General features: G+C 40.0%; 1 pseudogene; it reads right to left on the bottom strand.

Annotated features, from left to right (window-relative positions):
• Positions 1 to 8950: 8950 nt before the first annotated feature.
• Positions 8951 to 9800, bottom strand: LOC110591780 (annotated as a pseudogene).
• Between the last annotated feature and the right edge of the window lie 347 nt (positions 9801 to 10147).

The raw sequence follows: 10147 nt of genomic DNA, 5'->3' as shown, positions 1-10147 counted from the left end.
TTGGGAGATTTTTGAGGACTGCTTCAATTTCCTTAGTGGTTATAGGTGTGTTCAGGTTTTCTCTTTCTTCCTGGTTCATACATCTCTAGGTAGTTGGTACATCTCTAGGAATGCATCCATTTTTTCCAGGTGATCTAATTTGCTGGCATAGAGTTGCTCATAATACGTTCTTATAATTGTTTGTATTTCTTTGGTGTTGGTTGTGATCTCTCCTCTTTCATTCATGATTTTGTTGATTTGGCTCATTTCTCTTCTCTTTTTGATAAGTCTGGCCAGGGGTTTATCAATCTTGTTAATTCTTTCAAAGAACCAGCTCCTAGTTTCATTGATCTGTTCTACTGTTCTTTTGGTTTCTGTTTCATTGATTTCTGCTCTGATCTTTATTATTTCTCTTCTCCTGCTGGGTTTAGGCTTTATTTGCTGTTCTTTCTCCTGCTCGTTTAGGTGTAGGGTTAGGTTGTGTACTTGAGAACTTTCTTGTTTCTTGAGAAAGGCTTGTATTGTTATATACTTTCCTCTTAGGACTGCCTTTGCTGCATCCCAAAGATTTTGAATAGTTGTGTTTTCATTTTCATTGGTTTCCATGAATTTTTAAAATTCTTCTTTAATTTCCTGGTTGACCCATTCATTCTGCAGTAGGATGCTCTTTAGCCTCCATGTATTGGAGTTCTTTCCGACTTTCTTCTTGTTATTGAGTTCTAGTTTCAAAGCACTGTGGTCTGAAAATAGGCAGGGAATGATCCCAATCTTTTGGTAGTGGTTGAGACCTGAATTGTGACCTAGGATGTGATCGATTCTGGAGAATGTTCCATGGGCACTAGAGAAGAATGTGTATTCCGTTGCTTTGGGGTGGAATGTTCTGAATATGTCTGTGAAGTCCATTTGGTCCAGTGTGTCATTTAAAGTCTTTATTTCCTTGTTGATCTTTTGCTTAGACGATCTGTCCATTTCAGTGAGGGGGGTCTTAAAGTCCCCCACTATTACTGTATTGTTGTCGATGTGTTTCTTTGTTTTTGTTATTAATTGCCTTATATAATTGGCTGCTCCCATGTTAGGGACATAGATATTTACAATTGTTAGACCTTGTTTGATAGACCCTTTAAGTAGGATATAGTGTCCTTCCTCATCTCTTATTACAGTCTTTGGTTTAAAATCTAATTTGTCTGATATAAGGATTGCCGCCCCAGGTTTCCTTTGGCGTCCATTAGCATGGTAAATGGTTTTCCACCCCCTCACTTTCAATCTGGGGGTGTCTTTGGTTCTAAAATGAGTCTCTTGCAGACAGCATATCGATGGGTCTTGTTTTTTAATCCAATCTGATAGCCTGTGTCTTTTGATTGGGGCATTTAGCCCATTTACATTCAGGGTAACTATTGAAAGATAGGAATTTAGTGCCATTGTATTGTCTGTAAGGTGACTGTTACCATATATTGTCTGTGTTCCTTTCTGGTCTATGTTGCTTTTAGGCTCTCTCTTTGCTTAGAGGACCCCTTTCAAGATTTCCTGTAGGGCTGGTTTTGTGTTTGCAAATTCCTTTAGTTTTTGTTTGTCCTGGAAGCTTTTTATGTGTCCTTCAATTTTCAGTGACAGCCTAGCCAGATATAGTATTCTTGCCTGCATATTTTTCTCATTTAGTGCTCTGAATATATCCTGCCAGTCCTTTCTGGCCTGCCAGGTCTCTGTGGATAGGTCTGTTGCCAATCTAATGTTTCTACCCTTGTAGGTTACATATCGCTTCTCCCGAGCTGCTTTCAGGATTTTCTCTTTGTCTATGCGACTCGTAAGTTTTACTATTAGATGTTGGGGTGTTGACCTATTTTTATTGATTTTGAGAGGGGTTCTCTGTGCTTCCTGGATTTTGATGCCTGTTTCTTTCCCCAAATTAGGGAAGTTCTCTGCTCTAATTTGCTCCATTATACCTTCTGCCCCTCTCTCTCTTTCTTCTTCTTCTGGTATCCCAATTATTCTAATGTTGTTTCATCTTATGGTATCGCTTATCTCTCGAATTCTGCCCTCGTGATCCAGTAGTTGTTTATCTCTCTTTTTCTCAGCTTCTTTATTTTCCATCATTTCATCTTCTATGTTACTGATTCTCTCTTCTGCCTCATTTATCCTAGCAGTTAGCGCCCCCATTTTTGATTGCACCTCATTAATAGCCTTTTTGATTTCTACTTGGTTGGATTTTAGTTCTTTTACTTCTCCAGAAAGGGTTTCTCTAATAACTTCCATCTTTCTCAAGCCCAGCTAGTATCTTAAAAGTGATGATTCTGAACTCTAGATCTGACATCATACTAATGTCCATATTGAGTAGGTCCCTGGCAGTCGGTACTACCTCTTGTTCTTTTTGTTGAAGTGATTTTTTCCGTCTTGTCATTTTGTGCAGAGGAGAATAGATTAATGAGAGAACAAAATGCTAGCAGCGTAACAATGTCCCCAAAACATATACTCTAAACAAATCAGTAAAGACCTGAAGCAGTGGGAAAAGAAAGGGAAAGAGAGAAAAAAGAAAAAGAAAAAGATAAAGATAAAAACAAACAAAAACAAACAAAACAAAACAACAACAACAAAAAAAACCCAGAATGTGATCAAATATGATCAGGCTGGTATATAGATCAGTGCCACACACTAGATTTGGGGTGTATTTTGGTCTTTTAGAAGAAAGTGCCTCCCAAAATTTTAAAGAAAGAATAACTTATATATGTAAAAGAATAAGGGTTGATATGATGAAGGGATGGAATATGACTGTAAAGATGGAAATTATAAAAAATTTTATAAAATGAATTGATAAGAAGTTGTTTGAAAAAAGAAAGAAGAGGATTTAAAAAAAGAAAAAAGATAAAAAAGGGAGAGAATGTGATCAGGCAGGGGAATAGAAAACACCATATACTAGAGATTTAGGGTATATTTTAATCTGTTAGATGAAACTATCTCAAAATTTTAAAGAGAGAACAACTTATATATATAAGCCAAAGATACAGATAACTACTATGAAGGGATAGAATATGACTCTAAAAATGAAAAATAAAAATGTTTTTTTAAAAAAGGGATTGATAAGATGTTGGTTGAAAAAGGAAAAAAAATTTCAAAAAAAAAGCAAAAAAGACAGTTAAAAAAATAATTAACTTTGAAAGACTAAAGAATCACGGTAAAAAAGTCATGAATTCTATGTGCAGTATTCCCCTAGCGCTGGAGTTCTGCCGTTCTCATTGTTGGGTAAACTTGGTCTTGGCTGGCTGTTCTCACTGATCTTCTGGGGAGGGGTCTGTTGCCGTGGTTTCCAAATGTCTTTGCGGGAGGCGGAATTGCCCCACCCTTGCCAGTCTGGGGGAAGTAATCTGCTCCAGTTTGCTCCCCGGGGCTTTTGTTCCCTGCAAGCTTTCCATACAGCTTTGGAGGCAGCGAGTGAAAATGGCGGCCTCCCAATCTCCACCCCGGAGGAGCTGAGAACTCGGGGCCCCACTCCTCAGTGAACCCCCAGAGAAAAGCCGTCAGTCACTCCCGTCTCCCCGGTCTCCGGCCACACTCCGTGCTCACCTGGCCTGTGACCGCGCATTTCTATCTCTGGCACCCGACCCCGGGTGGAGTTTCCAAACCCAGCAGATCCCTGCGTTGCGCTCCCGCGCAGCTCCTCCCGGGGGAGGAAGGTGAGTCTCCCCGGATCTGCCGCTTGTTGGGTCCCTGCTGGAGGAGCAGGGGCCCGACTGTGCCGCGGATCACAGTTTATGGCAACCCCGAGCTGAGAGCCCGCGCCTGGGCCCCGCCTCTGCAGCCGGCTTCCCTGCTCCGATACCTGGGAGCTCTGCCACACTCAGGCACACCCGGTCTTTCTGTGACCCGTGGGTCCTGAGACCACACTGTCCCGGAGGGTTCCACCCCCCGCTTAGCCACCAGAGTGACATCCCTCGGCGGAGCAGACTTTTAAAAGTTCCGATTTTGTGCTCCGCGGCTCTATCACTTGCCAGAAGCGGCCGCCGGAGGCCCCTCCCCCGCCGTCTATCCTCCCGAATATCGCCTCGGATTCACTTCTCCGCACGTCCTACCTTCCAGAAAGTGGTCGCTTTTCTGATGAGAGAGTTGTTGCTATTCTTTTCTTCGATCTCCTGTTGAGTTTGTATGTGTTCAGAATGGTTTGATCCCTATCCAGCTGAATTCCTGAGAGGAGATGAAATCCAGGTCTCCTACTCCTCCGCCATCTTGCTCTGCCCCCCCCCCCCCCCAACTTCTTTTTCCTTTCACCAGTCAATGCATATTTGGGCTCTTTCCATATTTTGGATATTGTAATGTTGTAATAACCATCAGGGTGCAAGTATAACTTCAAATTAGTATTTTTGTGTTTTTTGGGTAAATACCTAGTAGTGCAATTGCTGGGTCCTAGGTTAGTTCTGTTTTTAACTATTTGAGGAACCTCCATACTGTTTTCCAGAGTGGCTGCACCAGCTTGCATTCCCACCAACAGTGTAAGAGGGTTCCCTTTTCTCCACATCCTCACCAACACTTGTTGTTTCCTGTCTTGTTAATTTTAGCCATCCTGACTGGTGTGAGGTGGGGTATCTCACAGTGATTTTGATTTGCATTTCCCATGAATATATCTTCATGTGTCTGTTAGCCATCTGGGTATCTTCTTTGGAAAAATGTCTGTTAAGATCTCCTGTCTATTTCTTAGCTAGATTATTAGTTTTGGGGGGCATTGAGTTTGATAAGTTCTTTATATATTTTGGATGTTAGCCCTTTATCAGATATGTATTGGCAAATATCTTCTCCCATTCCATATCACCTGTTACTTTAAGATCTCTTAGCCAAATATCAGCAAATATCTTATTTGGATTTTGAGTGAGCTTTTAATAAAATTAATTGAGAAGAATTGACTTCTTCATGGAGTTGATCCTTTTGACCCTTGTACATAGTATGATGCTTACTGTATGGGCATTTTATTTCTCTAATATTTTATACTCTTCTTCATATGTGGTTCCTAAGAATATTTTCTTTATAAAAATACACATTTTTATTTGCTTCACCCAAGATATTTCATAGTTTTTCTCACTATTGAAAATGGGATCTTTCTGTTACACATTCTGATTTTTTAGAATGTGACATTTGAGGGCTGATTGTTAATCTTGTCACTAAAACATGCTGAATTTTCATATAAATTCTAATGAGTGGTAACAAAACTTAGAATTCTGATGTCACACCCTAGGCAGAGCTGTTTTCAGTCATATGCCATTGTGCAACCCATTTGGAGGATGCAAGGAATAGAACTAATCCCAATAAAGGAGATTTTCTAAACAGAAGGTATAGAGGAATCCTATGAAACTATTTTTTCCATGTATAGATAAGGAAACCAAGACTTAGGGATGGGAGACAACTCCCCATGGGTCTCCCAACTGCCCACATTATCTTCTGAGCACAGACACTGGCTGCCTTTCTTCTGAACCATCTTTACAAAGGTGTTTGTGTAGTGAACAAACTTGGATGACAGAATAGTGACTTCATCTACAGCAAAGGCAGGTATGTTTATTGTGCCATAAAGATAATAGCTCCCTTCAGAAAAAGGCCAGTCACACTTTACTGTGTATTATGAAAGATATAGGTTCCCTATGTTCAAGATCCCTGTGCTGTAACCCAGTGTGTGCAGATAAACTTATCTCTTTGTGACCTCCATGGGAATTTTAGGTCTGGAACTGGCACAAGTGTTAATACTCTAACTATTGTTACACCTGTAAGTAATTTTTTTCTCTGACCTGGGAGTCTCATGTCTTCTTCAAACAAGCATGGCACTATAGCTTGCACATGGAATAAAATCTCAGACCTTTTAATGTTCTTGACACTTAGCAAGGCTCAAATCATCTAGCTAGTAGCTAGAAGCAGTGAAGTTTGGACTCATGTATGACAGAAACTCGCTCAAGGTAATGGGATGGTTAGGAATAATGGCATGGAAACAGCACATATTTACCCAAACTATATAAAAATACAGATTCAAAGGGATACATGCACCTCCATGTTTATAGCAGCATTATCTACAAGAGTCAAACTATGGAAAGAGGCCAAATATCCATAGATGGATGAATGGATATAGAAGGTGTGGTATATATATACAATGTTATTTGCAATAACATGGATAGAGCTAGAATGTATTATGCTGAGTGAAATAAGTCAGTCATGGAAAGACAAATACATATGATCTTACTCATATTAGAATTTAAGAAAGAAAACAGATGTACATATGGGAAGGGGGAAGAGAAAAAAAGGAGAGAGGAAAACAAGCCATAACATTAGGAGTTAATGGGACACTTAGGTAGTCAGGGCCAGGGTCCCCAACAGGAAAACAGGGAGCCGGGACAGCTAAGACAAAACCACTCTAGGGTCCCGTTTTACCACTCAGACAAGATCACAATAGCATCCTGTCTAGCAGTCTCTGCAAGGGTGACTTTTGCAACACAACCCGAAACAAAACCACTAACCATGAAATATTGGTCACTGTCACAAGCTGAGGCAGTTAGTCTCCAGATGTCAGCCCACAAGACCCATCAACACAGTAGACAGGGGCGTGATCAAAGCCCTGATTGGCAACATCTTAGCAGTGAATCCACAGGGGGTCCACTCTCAAGGTCCTGGAAAGAGCTTATAAAACCCCCTAAATTTGAATGGGAACATGGGATCCTCTTGGGGGAGCTTTGTACTCTTGCTTAATAAACTTTGCCACCATTCTTCATCTGGTCTACTTCTTCCTCAAAGCAGTATGACCAAGAACCCGGGCACTAAAGGAATAAAAATGCTGTAACAATAAGAGACTCTTAATGATGGAGAACAAACTGAGGGTTGATGGAGGGAGGTGGGTGGGGAATGGGCTAGATGGGTAATGAGGATTAAGGAGGGCACTTGTGATGGAATGAGCACTGGGTGTTGTATGTTGATTCATTGATGAATCAATGAAATTTACTCCTGAAACCAATATTGCATTGTATGTTAACTACCTAAAATTTAAATTAAATTTTTTTTTCTCATATTCCAGTGGGTATCTGGAGTCCTGAAAATGTAGCCTTTGCATGTGGTGCTAAAGAATGGTAAAGAAAATGTAGGTCTTTTTTTCCTAATTGTTTCCTTTTTGAATTACCAAAGGACGATATTTCCCAATCACCATAGTATTGTAACATATGAAAAAGGTGCTCTTATCTCTCACACTGAGACATCCTTACCTCGTGGTAGAATTAGCAATATTACTGATTAAGTTTCAATGTTGCCAAAAGCAATAATATATGCAAAATATCTATTGTATGCAAAAGCCATACTCTCTAAAATCATGTCATCAAAGAATCATTTTTTAGGGCATATGTCTCTTTATCTTCTTTGAGTAGTAAATATTCTAAGCAGAGTTTCTTATCAAAATGATCTACTCTTTAGTAGCAGGGACAAAACTGAGTTATTGAAGGATATGCAAGTACTGGGTACCCAAGAAGGTGCAGAAAATAGAAAAAGTATCCCAAATAAGTTTCCCATAATTCAAATCATATATGAAGCTGGGTTTGTCCTATCTAGGAAATCAGTATAACTTTCTGATTGGTACTTGCCTAAAGGAAAAAAAAAAAAAAGACCTGAATAATCACAGGAGATTGTGGTTTTCACTGCAGGGCACTTAACAAAGGAAAAATTTTAGGTATGCGTTAAGTGGGAAATTTTTTCCACAAAAATGTAACTGTGACCTAGAGTTATCATCCATGCTATGTAGATGTCTTCTTTGGAAAAATATATATTTAATTACTCTGTTCATTTTTTTTAAAGATGTATTTTTTTATTTTTAGAGAGGGAGAGAGATATCGCATGAACAGGGAGAGGGGTAAAAGGAGAGCAAGAGAATCTCAAGCAGACTCCCAGCTGACTGAGGAGCCTGACACAGGGCTTGATCTCACAACCCTGAGATCATGACCTCAGCCCTCTTCAAGAGTTGGACACTTGGGGTACCTGGGTGGCTCAGTCAGTTAAGCAACTGCCTCTGGCTCAGGTCATAATCCTAGGGTCCTGGGATTGAGCACCACATCTGGCTCTCTGCTCAGTGGTGAGTCTGCTTCTCCCTCTCCAGAGTTCTGTGATCTTTCTCGCTTTCACTCTCTCTCAAATAAATAAATAAAATCTTTTTTTAAAAAAAGAAAAGAGTTGGACACTTAACCAGCTGAGCCACCCAGGTGCCCCACTCTGTTCATTTTTTAATTGTACTGTTTTTGTTATTGAGTTGTATACCTCAATATTATATACTTGTATACAGTTGTATATTTTGAATATTATTGTGTAATATATGCTTTGCATTTTTTCCCCATTCCTAGGTTGCTTTTTTATTTTCTTGATGTTTTCTTGATTATGTAGAACATTTTTATTCTTTTTTAAAGTAAGCTCTACAAATGGGGCTTGAAATTACTACCCCAAGATCAAGTGTTGCATGCTCTACCAACTGAACCGACCAGGCATCCCTATGCAAAAGTTTTTTAGTGTAATGTAGTCCTGTTTACTGATTTTTACTTTTGTTGCTTGTACTTTTAGTGTCATATCCAAAAATATTGCTAAGACAAATGCCTAAGAACTTCATCCTTATGCTTCCTTCCAGGAGTTTAAAGTACCAGGCTTTATATTTAAGTCTTTAATCCATTTTGAGTTTATTCTTGTGAGTTGTATAATATAAGGGACAATTTTCATTTTTCTGTGGCTATCCAGTTTTTTCAGTAAAATTGTTAAAGATGCTATCCTTCCTTATTGAGTATTTTGCCTCTCTTGTAAAATATTAGTTAACCTAATATATGGGGGTACATTTCTAGGCTGTCTCTTCTGTAGTCTATGCGTCTTTTTTTTTTTTTTTTTTTTTTTTTAGCCTAAATGCTATTTATTGAAAAGAGCAGAGAAGAGAAAGTACATGCCCCCTAGGGACAGGATGGAATAAAACAAGCAGTGCAAGTCCACCTCCTGCTCAGCATATTCACTTGTTGCCCCACTGGGCCATGTTGTTGTTGACCAGCGGTCAGAGTGCATGTAGTTAGCTATCTTCTCCAAAGCCTCAAAATGGCACATGAAAGCCTTCAGATTTGGAAATTCATGCAGGCACTTGGGCTCAAACATAAGCTTCTGATCTAAGACATCATAGGTGAGGAAATTCACAAAGGTGAGCTTTTCTCCTGCAAACCATGAGAATTTCCCCAGGAAGAAGGAGAACTCTTTCAGTTGTCCAGGTAGCTCTTCCAAGTACTGAGGCTTCAGTTTGTCAAGGTCAGGGCTATAGCACAGTCGTATCAGAAGAGAGAGCCTACAGTTGGTTAAGCGACTGCCTTCGGCTCAGGTCATGATCCTGGAGTCCCTGGATCTAGTCCCGCATCGGGCTCCCTGCTCTGCAGGGAGTCTGCTTCTCCCTCCGACCCTCCCCCCTCTCATGTGCTCTCTCTCTCAAATAAATAAATAAAATCTTTAAAAAAAAAAAAAAAGAAGAAGAAGAGAGAGCCTAGTCGTGCGGGAAATCCATTATTTGGTTCTCCATGATGTCTGCTCCAATCTTTTCTTCTTCAGTCTCACCACACATATCGTGCTTGTGAGCGATGTAGCGCAAGATAGCATTGCTCTGGTGATCTTGTTCTTACCATCCATGAGGTAGGGCAGGTTAGGAAAGTCCAGGTCGAGCTTGAATTTCACATCCAGCCATTGGCTTCTATCATAATCGGGAGCTTCCCCCATGTGTACTGTTTCTCCTCATAGGATGTACCAGTGAACTCTAGGAGGATGAGGATGGTGTGCGCCAGCCCATGAATTTCCCAGTAACCCAGAACCATGGTTGACTTGGACAACCACAGTTGTCTGTTGTTGTCTCTGTGCCTTCCAGGACTGATGTTGTCTCTATGCCTTCCAGGACTCATGTCATCTGTTTTTATGCCAGTACCATACTGTTCTGTTTTTCATCTTGTTTTTATTGAACTACCGGAAGGCCAGCATTTTATTAAGATTATCAACATGTTTAACAATGAAACAGCACACTTTATTGAAAATAGGGAATAAGGAAACTTCTGTAAGAATCTCTGAAAGCTGATTCAGGAACACAAAACTCATGCAGTTGCTGCATTATCTTTTGTATCTAGCACAGAAAAATGTATCATATTGTATGGTTTATAAAAAGTGTCAG

Source organism: Neomonachus schauinslandi, chromosome Y (assembly GCF_002201575.2).
Source record: "Neomonachus schauinslandi chromosome Y, ASM220157v2, whole genome shotgun sequence".
In the NCBI taxonomy this organism is placed as follows: Eukaryota; Metazoa; Chordata; class Mammalia; order Carnivora; family Phocidae; genus Neomonachus; species Neomonachus schauinslandi.
The sequence above is the reverse complement of the archived record's forward strand: the minus strand, read 5'-3'. Positions and strand labels throughout refer to the sequence as shown.